Source organism: Phyllobates terribilis, unplaced genomic scaffold (assembly GCF_046119375.1).
Source record: "Phyllobates terribilis strain yellow unplaced genomic scaffold, ASM4611937v1 Scaffold_81__1_contigs__length_6697587, whole genome shotgun sequence".
NCBI classification, from domain to species: Eukaryota; Metazoa; Chordata; class Amphibia; order Anura; family Dendrobatidae; genus Phyllobates; species Phyllobates terribilis.
This window is the reverse complement of record NW_027362841.1, coordinates 5,397,936-5,410,692: the sequence shown is the minus strand read 5'-3', so window position 1 is coordinate 5,410,692 and position 12,757 is coordinate 5,397,936.

Sequence of the window (12,757 nt, the reverse complement as noted above, 5' to 3'; positions counted from 1 at the left end):
CCCCTATATATAATGTTGTCTGTGGGGGTCCGGCTTGTATCACGTCCACATAATATACAGGAGAAGTTCCTGCATCCACAGATGTTATCTTTCTGCAGATTTTATGCTTTAATGCCATTTCTTATTATTTCTAGGCCTTGATCGGATCATTGAACCCAGGGAGAAATCCTTGTAAGAGCGACTACAAACAGATCAAACAGTTCAGCTGTGGAGCTTTTGGGTGAGCTTGATGTCGGCATAATATATGTTTTCTAGGGCTCCTTATGACGATCCCTCTGTCTCTGTGCCCGTACAGTGTTACCATAGAGGAATTATTGGGGTCCACATCCCTGTTCTCTAGAGAAGAGCGGATCTGGCATAATTCACATTCGCCTGTTCATGCAGACTTTCCTGGGAAATGTGATTCACGAATTGAATGTCTTTTGTTATGGTCTGGGTTCTCTCCAGACCCCAGAGCCTAATAAATGTAAGATGTAAAAAGTGGACAATAGACTTATACTGACCTCACTGCTCACCTCTCCGACCCCTCTGCTTTTTACCAACATCCGTCCAGTCCTCACCACATCTTCAGATTGCCGCTGCTCACGCTGGGCCAGAACTTCTAGTTTTGAGGAGCTTCAGGAGGATTCTATGCAAGAGCATGAAGGTTCCCAACTCCACGACACCGTGACCTTTCATGCGTTTGTGCAGAATCCTCCTAGACCTCCTCAATGCCAGAAGTCCTGTCTCAGCCTTAGACATGTTTGGACTTCTGCACTGGCAGCAGAGATTTGAAAGTGCGGACCAGGCAGTTGAGGCAGAGGGGCCGGAGAGGTGAGGATAAGAATGTGTTTTTTTAACATTTTGAAGGCCTTTTAAGGTTTAGAAAATAGTGTTCACTTGCTCATCATTTTGCTGAATCCATGAGGAAGCAAATTACAAAATAAAATCGCCATTTTGGTGAATACAGATCTTTGTAAAATATGAGTAGAATTCTATTTCACTGTAATTAATTCTCTCATCTCTTCTGTGCACATCTAATTGTCATTATTCAGTTCATTTACGATGGGGCATGGATGAGGACCTCCCAGTGGAGATCATCTATGTAGCGACGGCAGCTCATCTAGTATTCACCATTAGTACAGGAGATGTGATGAGGTCTATAGACAGACTGTTAGTAAGAATACATTATAAACCACCGATTTTCTTCCTCTTCAGAACCGTCCACTTAGTGCGCCAAAAAGACTCCAAACAGTTATACGCCATGAAGAAACTGGACAAGCAGAAGCTGAAAGATCCAGTAAGACTTGAACGGGCCTTTCTAGAGAGGGACATCCTAACATTTGCAGATTGTCCCTTCGTGGCCTCCATGTTGTGCTCCTTTCCAACTACACGTCATCTGTGCATGGTCATGGAGTATGTACCAGGTAGGACATATCCATCGTATCTATATCCAGCGCTGGTCTGCTCATCTCTAGGACCTTCTCCATAAGCAGAATGTGACCACATAGATGGTTACATGTCCACACTGCTTTTACTATAAGTTATCTGTTATCAACATGCCAGAAAAATGAATTTGTCTGTGAAAGTCTTCAGGGTATGTCCTCACTGAGCATGGCAGAAATCTCCACTATGGAGAAAGGAGGATTTGACTGAATTTTAACAGTTTGCACCATGTTTCCTCAAAAATAACACAGGGTCTATAGTTTTTTGCTGTGAGAGATGGGTTCGTTGTTTTTCAGGGGATGTCTTATTGTTTTCCTCATGCACAACAATCCACATTTATTCTTGAAAAAAATAAACATTTTTTCAAATATAACTATATCATCAAACACACACACTGCACATACACACACTACATATTCACATGTACAGTTGTGCTCAAAAGTTTACATACCCCGGCAGAATTTTTCCTTTCTTGGCCTTGTTTCAGAGAATATGAATCATAACTTTTTCTCCACTCATGGTTATTGGTTGGGTGAAGCCATTTATTGTCAAACTCCTGTGTTTTCTCTTTTTAAATCTTAATGACAACCAAAAACATCCAAATGACCCTGATCAAAACTTCACAAACCCCAGTTCTTAATACCGTGTATTGCCCCCTCTAACATCAATGACAGCTTGGAGTCTTTTGTGGTAGTTGTGGATGAGGTTCTCTATTTTCTCAGATGGTAAAGCTGCCCATTCTTCTTGGCAAAAAGCCTCCAGTTCCTGTAAATTCCTGGGCTGTCTTGCATGAACTGCACGCTTGAGATTTCCCCAGAGTGGCTCAATGATATTGAGGTCAGGAGACTGAGATGGCCACTCCAGAACCTTCACTTTGTTCTGCTGTAGCCAATGACAGGTCGACTTGGCCTTGTGTTTTGGATCGTTTTCATGTTGGAACGTCCAAGTACGTCCCATCCGCAGCTTCCGGGCTGATGAGTGCAAATTTTCCTCCAGTATTTGCTGAGTTTAACAATAAATGGCTTCGCCCAACCAATAACCATGAGTGGAGAAATTTTTTTTTGTTATCATTCATACTCACTGAAACAAAACCAAGAAAGAAAAATTCTGCCGGGGTATGTAAACTTTTGAGCACAACTGTATACACAGAAACACTGCACATACACACATCACATACATACACATGTATATACACACACAGCAAATACATAGATATATATGTACATGCACACACAGCACATACATACACATGTTTATACACACATATACTGCACATACAGATGTATATACACACACAGCACATACATAGATATGTACATGCACACACAGCACATACATACACATGCCTATACACACACAGCACATACATAGATACGTACATGCACACAGCACATACATACACATGCCTATACACACACTGCATAAATGATACACAGTAGCCTGCCTCCCCTTCAGTTCATCTAGACTCTCTTGTAGTTAAAGGACCTATGGTCACATCATGGTCACATGACCATGATGTCACCAAAAGTCCTTAAGCAGTCTTAACCTCAGAATAAAAATGCTGGGAGCCCCTAAAAGAGTGCGGGCCCTGGGCAACTGCCAAGTGTCCCCCCCCCCTCCTAATGCTGGCCCTGACTGTAACTAGGGCTTATTTTTGGAGTAGGACTTATATTTCAAGCATACTCCAAAAATCCTGTAAAACCTTGCTAGAGCTTATTTTCGGGGTAGGTGTTATTTTCGGGGAACCACGGTAGATGAGCATTTCATAGAGAAATGAACCAGAGGCTCGTAGATGAAGCCCAGCTCTGTCTTTTTGTATAGGGTCGCTCTGCAGTATATAGTATACGCTCTACATAGTACAGTACATAAAGCAAAGCCACAAATGAGCAAAAGCTGTACAAATAAATGCAATAAAACAACCCCCTATATAAAAATATGAATCTTTATTAGTCCTATGGAATAAATAACTTAAACTAACAAGGTAACTCATAGAAAAAAGGGATACTAATACGGCCACAAAAGTATAGTGTCTTACAATAAATAAGCGAGATAAATCTATAAATCATAGAAGATGTCAGCAATCTCATAGGATGGGGTAGTATATATAATATATTCTTGTTGATGGTAATATCCCACCATGAAGGAGAGTGGATAGCTATATTTAAGAAAAAAAGTATGAGTACCGCGCTGCAACAAGCGTTTCATACTCCGTCAGATTATATTACACCATACTATGAGACGGCTGACACCTTCTATCAATTATAGATTTATTTAGGTTATTTATTGTAATATACATAGTATAGCTTCACATTTTTATATGGGACGTTGTTTCCTTGCACTTATTTCTGCAGCTTTTGCACATTTGTGGTTTTGCTTCATAGACATTCAGTGCAGTCCTAGTTACTATTAGGGTACGCTCCATTGTTTTTCTTTTGCATTATTACACAGTATATCTCTATGTGTGACATCCTGCCCCAATGTCTCCGCTTATTTCTCATTCACACGCATCATGTGTCATTTACATTGTAACAAACCCTCTCCTGTCATATTTGCTTTCTCCTGTAGGAGGAGACTGTGGCAGTCTTATGAACATCTATGGACCTTTACCTGTCCCCTTGGCCCGAAAGTACATTGCAGAAACAGTCCTGGCTGTGGAATACCTGCACAGCTTTGGTGTGGTGCACCGAGACCTGAAGCCTGAGAAGTAAGTGCCCCCTCTAGGAGGAAGAAATTTTGAGATTATCATAAAGTCTATGGGTTATTACTTGGGGCTGACACCGTCTGTTTTTTCACAGCCTCCTGGTATCGGCATCTGGTCATATTAAAGTCACGGACTTCGGACTTTCCAAACTCGGCCTCATGAGACCAACATCAGAAACCTACAAGGCTCCAACCGAGGACGTCACCAGAGAGTTCCGTGATGATGAGGTCGGCTTTACTTACAGGATCTTGTTCTTTACTCTTCTCATCTATTTCTTCTTCTCTGATATCTTCTCATCTAGAAAACGTTTTCCTCTGATGTTATTCGTCACAATTATTTTCTCAGCTCCTCATCTCCTTCTTCTGTTGCTTTCCAGATTGCTGGCTCCCCTGAATACATCGCCCCTGAAGTCATCTTACAGGAAGGCTATGGGCGGCCTGTGGACTGGTGGTCGGTAGGGATCATCCTACACGAATTCCTTCTATTCCGTGTACCATTTCATGGGGATTCCAAATATGACACTTACTGCAGTATATTAAGGGGTAAGTAAAATAATCTGAATGCGGTGTGGTGTCATTGTTATTTGCTTAGATTGGTTCTGTGGTTTAGTTACTTGTTGTGTTAATACAAAAGATTTTTGTGTTAATAAAGTAAATGAAGAGGTTTTATTTTCTGTTACATTTTCTTTTAATATAACAGATGACATAACTTGGACATTTGATAATCGCACTCCTCCACCTGATGCTCAGGACATCATCACTGAGCTGCTCAGAAAAGATCCAGCACATAGACTTGGGACAGGTAATGTATATAATAGTATTAATAATGAATTATTACACATCTGTGACCAGATAAATGATCACGCCCCTGAGGATCAGCACTGAGGTTCTCTGCTTTACCTGCTTTTCCATTCCCTTACTTCATGCTCTGACTTTCAGCAACTTTTCTTCACATCAGCTCTGTTACGTCTTCAGTTCAGAGTAACATAAACTGTTCAGATATGGAGCTGTCTGTCTGATAATGTCTATATCACTTTTTATTGTCTTCCTTTCCCAGGAGGAGCTAAAGAGATCAAAATGCATCCATTCCTATGTGGCATAGACTTTGACAGTCTTCTAAGTAAGGAGCCACATTTCATTCCTAACTTTGAGTCAGAAGAGGACACCGGCTACTTTGACCGTAAGTAGAAGGAGACGTCATCTGCAGAAAGCTTTTGTGTGTCTTGTCTTTCATATTTTGTGACAATCAGTCCTAATCATTATTAGTGATCAAATGGTAACTTTCCGTGATCCGGTCTCATACTAATAATCTCTAATAACACTTGTGCTTTTCAGCTCAATGTAGCAATTACGAACTTATTGATTCAGATGAGGGGGACACAAGCGAGGACAATGACTGGCCAGAAAGCCTGAACTTTATATCATCGTCTCAAAGGCTTTCTAAAGTAAGTGTGACCGGTAAGATCTATAAAACTTATAATTAAAATAAAGTTTAAATATATATTTATTTTATTTTTCTCTATGTTTTAGCTCTGTTCCACCAATACCAGGGTGATGAACGATGAAGAACTGAAGCCACCTCCAGTGTATTCCCCAGAGAGTGCAAAACACTCAGAAATGTGAGTAAATTATTATTATTGGGTTTGGATCTGATATATCAGAAGATGAACTGTAAGATAAGTGTAACTCAGCACTATATCCAGCGCCACCACCCCATGATTGATGATCACTGTGGTTCTGGCTTGTGATAACGCCGGCGATAACAGCCGATCATTGCGACCAGTCAATCATTTCTAGCTCATTACAGGCCAATATTACTAGCGATTCTCCATTCTTAGTGATAGAAGTGGGTCCTGAGCAGGGTGCCTCCTCCATGTTATCCAAATGTCCTAACCGGTTTTGCAGACGGGTGTTCTTATTGTTTTTACTTGTAATTTATATGTTTTTCTTCTACCAAACAGGCAGCAAGAATCTTCCCCTTCCAAACCTGATGGAGACAAGCAGTGTTTTACTGCTAAGGACAGCGAGTCCTCCCCATTGTCAGGTGTGTACAGGTCTATATGACATCCTATTACAGCCTATGATCAAAACGTGTAATGTGAACGTGCACATAAAGTATCAGAAAATTACTACTTTTTTCTCTCTATAAAACAATGAGCAGTTCATTCTGTAAAAATCTTCATTCTTTTATTCATTAAAAGTTATAAGGAGCCTTTTAGTCTTTTGCCAAACTGACCCGAATCCTGCGCCCACGGCCCCATATGACCCATACTGACCCCTTTATGGCCTCAATGTTACGCTGAGGTTTATATAACTGATTATAAGGCAACACTGCGGCACATTACAAGTAATGTCATGTTAATAAGGGTCACCTGTGTATGGATGATTCCTCTGCCGTCCGGCCACAGTGACCGCACAGCCGTGTCCTCTGATATGGAGTCCTGTTACTGACATCAGTGTTACGTCTCTTCTCATAGGTTCTCTCTTCCGCCGGGTGATCTCATCCTGCCGGCGTGGACTATCCAGGGCTGCTCACTCCATCCGAGAAAGCTGCTTATTTGGTGTCTGTCACCGCGGCTCCATAAACATCGCGAGGGCAGAAAACCGCCACGTCTAGCGCCCTGAGGAAAGTACAGCGCGTCCACCATCAATGCTGTACCTGTATGGAAGGACTGGCACCATCTACATGTGGCCTCCTGACCAGCAAGGAACATCTGCTGAAGAAGGAGGTTCCTCCAAGAACATCTTCTCGTCCTTCCATGCAATTCTTAATTTAAAAATAAAACTTTCAAATTGATTAATGTCCCTTTGGATTTAATAGACATTTATGGGGCGTCAGTACTATACGTTATACATGTTTGATGGGTGGGCTCCAAACAGGAGAATATCTGTTACATGTCTCCCATTAATCCTCTAAACCTCAACCAAAAGTGTAGGCGAGGACCAGTGATTCTGTTACACCTAAGAATGACGGTCAATGTAGAAAAAACATGTTCTGATCTATAGATTTTATCCATAGACTTGAACCTTTTTACCTAATATGGCTCTACATAAGTGTTATGCACAGGGACCAGTTGGATTCGGTGCTGGGCGTCCTGGGGAGCCCAGGGGTCACATCCCCACTGTCACATAACCTTCTGTATTCTAGTGATCACTTCTGAGACCACCCTTCTCACTAGGGCTGTGGGGTCAGTAAGACAATCTCCACCTGTAATAATGACTAATAACAAATTTATAACAGCAAATAATAAAGAATATTCAGCAACTTATGCCGGAAAATCATTTATATTACACAATATTAACAACATGGACGGTTTTACATTTTTCTACCTGGAGTAGGGGGCGGTACGTTCCTCTGATTTAGGTGCCTGGTGAATGGTGGGATCTACTTACATAGGACCTCCAGTGTTGATGACTGACCAGTTCATACACAATGCCCCCATAACAGTGTCAGCCACACAGTGCCTCCATAACATTGCCGTTTATGCCATGCTAGCCACATTGTGTGCCATTAGCGCTGTCTTGTCCATTCTGGGCATCACTTTAAGCCACAAGCCAGAGAAGATACATGGGAGCAGTTGATAGCGGGTGCTGACCCGGATCTCACAAGGTCTTCAGGGCAGAGAGTGTGGCACGGCCATCTACATACTGTGGAGCCCGGGCTGCATGTTGCGCTCACGTGGCCTAAATGTCCCTTAGCCCTGGTGCACATTATAGCTCCGGCTCCTCTTCCTCTCAATGACCCAGCGTTTTATATAATAACACAATACGGACAATACATGAACCAGGTGACATGTCGGAGACCAAATAGATGACCCTGAAAGAATCATAGCATAGACACACGTAAGTGAAGACATTGGGGGACTTTTTGGCAATCATTGTCTTGAGTCCTGGATAAGTCTATAGGTCTGGACAATCCCTGCCATGTTCCCCAATCCTCACTTAAGCTTCAGGTTTATCCACGCGTCCTTTATTGGGTTGATTTGGTCAGTGACCCCACCACATTGTTGTTTTTCAGTCCATTCTGTGTAGTTTTGGTTTTACGGTCTGAGTTCTCGCTTGGCTGGAAGATAAATCTGCTCACGAGTCGTCACCTGCAGAAGGTTTTCTCCAGGATTTCCCTGCTTTCCTCAGAACCCATTTTACTCCTTACCTTCACGCGTCTTCCAGAGCCTGAGACAGAACATGATGCTGCCATATCCTTATTTTAGTATAAGGGTGATCAGTGATGTATCCAGAAGCTCGAGGGCCCAGATGCTAAATCTCCATCAGTTCCTCCAACTGACACAGGTCTTTAGTAGTAATAATCTAGACTCTTTATATATGGGACAAAGGGACCTTTTTGGCTCCCCTAGTCTCTAGGGCACGAAGGAGACAGTAAACCCTGCACTTATTATAGGCAAGCCCCTGGGAGAGGTGGGTTTTTGGTGGTGTGTAGTAATGGACTTACCAAAATCTTTCATCATAGCTTTTTTTGTCAGAAAACTGGCGTAATCTGCTTTGAAAGGTATTAAAAAAAATTGAGCAAAGAGGAGTTGTACAGAAATATTCTGACTTTTAAATTTTTTTTCGGCAGTTTGAAGAAACTCCGCCAAATTGGGCAGAGCTAGAGAGGAGCCGGGACTGGATGGGACATGGCTATGTCCACCTGTCAAATTCTGCAAGAGCGTTGGCGTTTCTTCTGCCAGTAATGCTACTTCAGTCCGTGCACAACTTTAGTCTTAATATATCGGCCTCACAGTATTTTATAATGGCCAAAAAAACTGATTTTCAGCCATGTCAGAAACTTTCAAGATAATTTATAGTCTCATCCGCCATCTTGTCCGTGTCTTGGAATCCTGAGAATGAGTGCTAGTCTGGGCAATCCAACAATCCCATACACAATGAGGGGTCCGCATACTTGACCTCCACTCCATTCATTATGGAGCCCACATTTGGGATTAGTGGGGTCTTTAGTGATTGGGCCCCAAGCGATCAGTAATTATCCCCTGTCCTATGGATAAGTGATAACTCACCATCTTGTTCCAAACCTTTAAGGTGAAGGCCCATTTGCACATCGCCTGTAGAGCGTCACACCGATTCCCTCATATTACGGAGCTGCAGACGTTCTGCCATGTTAGATTTCTTTTTATGGAGGAACTTTCCCTAGAAACATTGTATTGGAATCTAAAGAAGAAAAGACGCCTCCATATGAACTTGAGGACACCTGAAGGAGCAGCATGGCCCTATACAATGAGAATATACGGCATGTGTCCTCTGATGATACCAGTATTTTCCACCATAACATGGACCTGTGTAATGGACAAGTAGCTACTACCAAACCCCAAAATCTATTGTAACCAGAGATAACACTATAAAAAAATTAAAGTTGCTTTTATTTTATTATTTAAATAAAAAATTCCCAAGAAATCTTAAAAGTTGACAATCAGGCGTCCACCATCCATATTTCCACGTATTCAGTAATAGCTGATGGTTGGTGTGACACATGTGCAGCCCAGAGTCACCACCTCGCCCTCCAGTCTGTAGGAGAAGCTGCAGCCTTTCTGCTCCCGTCGTAGGACCATCACCTCCTGCTGGATGGGGAAGGAGATCAGGTCTGGACTTTCATGGCCATCAGCGTCTACACAAGCAAAAGTCAGACAATCGGCCTCGGCAATGACGACAGGGAACCTGTTGGGATCTGTGCTGAGACTGGGAATAAAAATACACAGTGAGAGAAGCTGTGTAACACCTGGTCCATGTCCGCGCTCCTTGTCCTCATCCTGCAGATTCTCGAGGCTTTTTCTTCAGTCTTCTATAAATCTCCAGTTTCTCCCTCCATACAAGGTTATTCTGGGTGATGTCAGAGCCGCGCCGCGCGCTCTCAGCTTCTCTCCTTCATGTTTAATTCCTAATAACTGCAGCTGCATCTCCCTCCTCCCCTGAAGTCTATTTGGGGACAGGGGAGATTTCTGAACGGTTACTGGGAGCTTGTAGGCAGGAAAAGAAGAACGAGAGGCGGCTAGAAGGTGGGAAGACGTTATTCTCCACTAAAGGGTTATAAAAACATCCCGACAAGCTATTCCCTGCTATTGTAACTCTACTGAAAAGATTATTTTCTTTCTATACTTTACTAGACGTCCTTCTATAGGAGACTCCGGGAATCTCCACCGGACTGTATCACTATTCAGCGCTGCTTGTAATGTGACAGGTTGTGATATTACCTGTATTCTTAGGGGGACAGAGAGCGGGTGGGACCGTCCTCCATCTGCACCGAGCCGTCCATAGAGCTGCTGTCTATCAGACTGGTGTCCACTGTCATACTGGTCGGCAGGTGCCGGTTCCTTCTTCCAGGACATCTCTGTCTGCCCTCTAGAGGGAGCTCTTCACCCCTAGATCCTTCCTGATCATGGGGCAAATCCTCCTCTGGTAGAAAGGCCGATGAGCTGAAGGAGACCAGGACGGCCGCCTGAGAGATAGGGAAAGATGGAGAGAACATGGGGAATGATTCACATCATTGCAAACAGAAGAGGGGAAACTTGTCTTGTGCAGATGACGTTTGCCTTGAAGGGGTTGACCCCTTTCAGAATAGTGACTATCATGGGCTACAGTGGCTGTAACAAAACAAACTGAGTATTACTCCCCCTCCCTGGGTCTAACTCCAGCTCTCCGCTGCTGCCGGATCTCTGCCGATTGTCTGCAGCACTGACATCACATCGACAACTCTGCAGCCAATCATGGCTGTGTTCAGCTCACTGATTGGTTGCAATGCTGTCAACTTGATGTCAGCACTGCAGACAATCAGCACAGACCAGGCAGTGTCGGAAAGCTGGAGTTAGACCTGGGGAGGGTGAGCAATACTTGGTTTGTTTTCTTTTATATATATATATATATATATATATATATATATATATATATATATATATATATATATATATAAAACAATTTCTTACAACCCCTCTAACAAGGCTGAGTCTATTATCTACCTTTAGAGGGAGAATTACAAATATTATGTGTCCTGTCTCTTTAAGAAATGTAACGTCACCACTAGTGATGGGAGCAGCGGTAAATCAGTGAATAAATGAAATCTTCTCCATCTTTGTGTTATTACCCTTTGTGTTTCATCTCTCACCATCTTCAGGATCTCTGCTTGATGTCAGTGAATGAGGACGGTTCTGTTTCCATTCGGAGGCCGTAATCCTGCACATTGCTGCTCCTGCTCTCAGCGGATACATTGTATCCAGTCTAGAAAATGCTCCTGAGCACAATATATATCAGCCACAATCTAATAGCTTGTTACAATGTATCAGTCTGGAGTTTTGCTCACAGAGCATTGTCTGCACTGGATACAATTGTATCCGCTTCTCGACTAGATACAGACAGGTTTACTGCCTCTGAATGGAAACAGCAGTGTTCTCATTCACTGACAGCAAACTAATATCATTAAAATAGGGAGCAATTGAAACATAAAGGGTCCAGTTTATCATTTGCATTTTTTTTCTTTTTTTTGTCCTTTGGTTTTCAATGTGCCAAAGTCATCAAAATGGCCCAAACGTTTCATCAACTTTGCGCTAAAATCAAAAAATGCTTTTTACTTTAACCTGTCTTGCAACTTTTTAGCTTAAAAAGTTGAATGTTCTGCTAAAATGTTGCAAAATATGGGCAAGATTTTTTGAAAAGTCACAAATGATAAATCAGATGAAAACATCTGGAAACCCTAAACTCCGCAATGTAGCGAAAAAAAGAAGCGAACAAACAAAAAAAGGACGAAAACATAAAAAAGGGACTGAAACAAAAAGGTGTAAATGTTAAGATGAATACGCCACAAACAAAAATAAAAGGTGCCGAACACCAAAAACTCGGCAAAAAAAACAATCAGCAAAGAATCGGCTCCAAAGTATAATAGAAAGATATAGAACTTTTCATTTATAAACTGTTTTATTAACCCCGAGCTGAAAAATCATTTTAAAATAACTATTTAGGATCAGAGTCCTGCCTTTCTCCTCTTCTGATTTCATAAAAGCATTCAATATAATCTTACCTCTTCATAGAAAAATTCCTTTAACTATTATTTTATCAAATACTTGCAAGTGCTATAAATCATGGAACTTTTTCCAGACTATTGGAATTAACATTTGAATTCTGGATATCATCTCCCTTACTGAACACAATAGTATAACATGGTCCCTATAATACTCACAAGCATAGGCGGATTATAATGAGGTCAATCCGGGCTACCGCCCGGGGCCTGGGGCTCCCAGGGGCATGTGGCCGGATTGACCTCATTATAATGTGTGACAGGAGGGCCCGGGAGCCGGAAGATGGAATCTGCTCTGCTGTGTCCCGCGGCGCTGCGAGGATGACTCACCAGGTGCTGACTGTGTAAGTGCAGTAGAGGAGGCTCCGCCCACCTGCTCCGGCCTCCAGCAGAGCACAGAGACAGCTTACAGCATGGCCACTGCTCCCCCTGCCCCCTACCCGGGTCTGAATGTTACCTCTCCGCTCTCCCCCTCCTGCCCAGCAATTACACCGAGAACTCTGCAGTCGGGCCCCAAGAGGAGGGGAGGCTGCCACACAGAGAAGATGAAAGAACAACCTGCATAATGTACAGAAAGGGTAAGTCCATGTGCAGTGTGTGTGTGTTATATATATA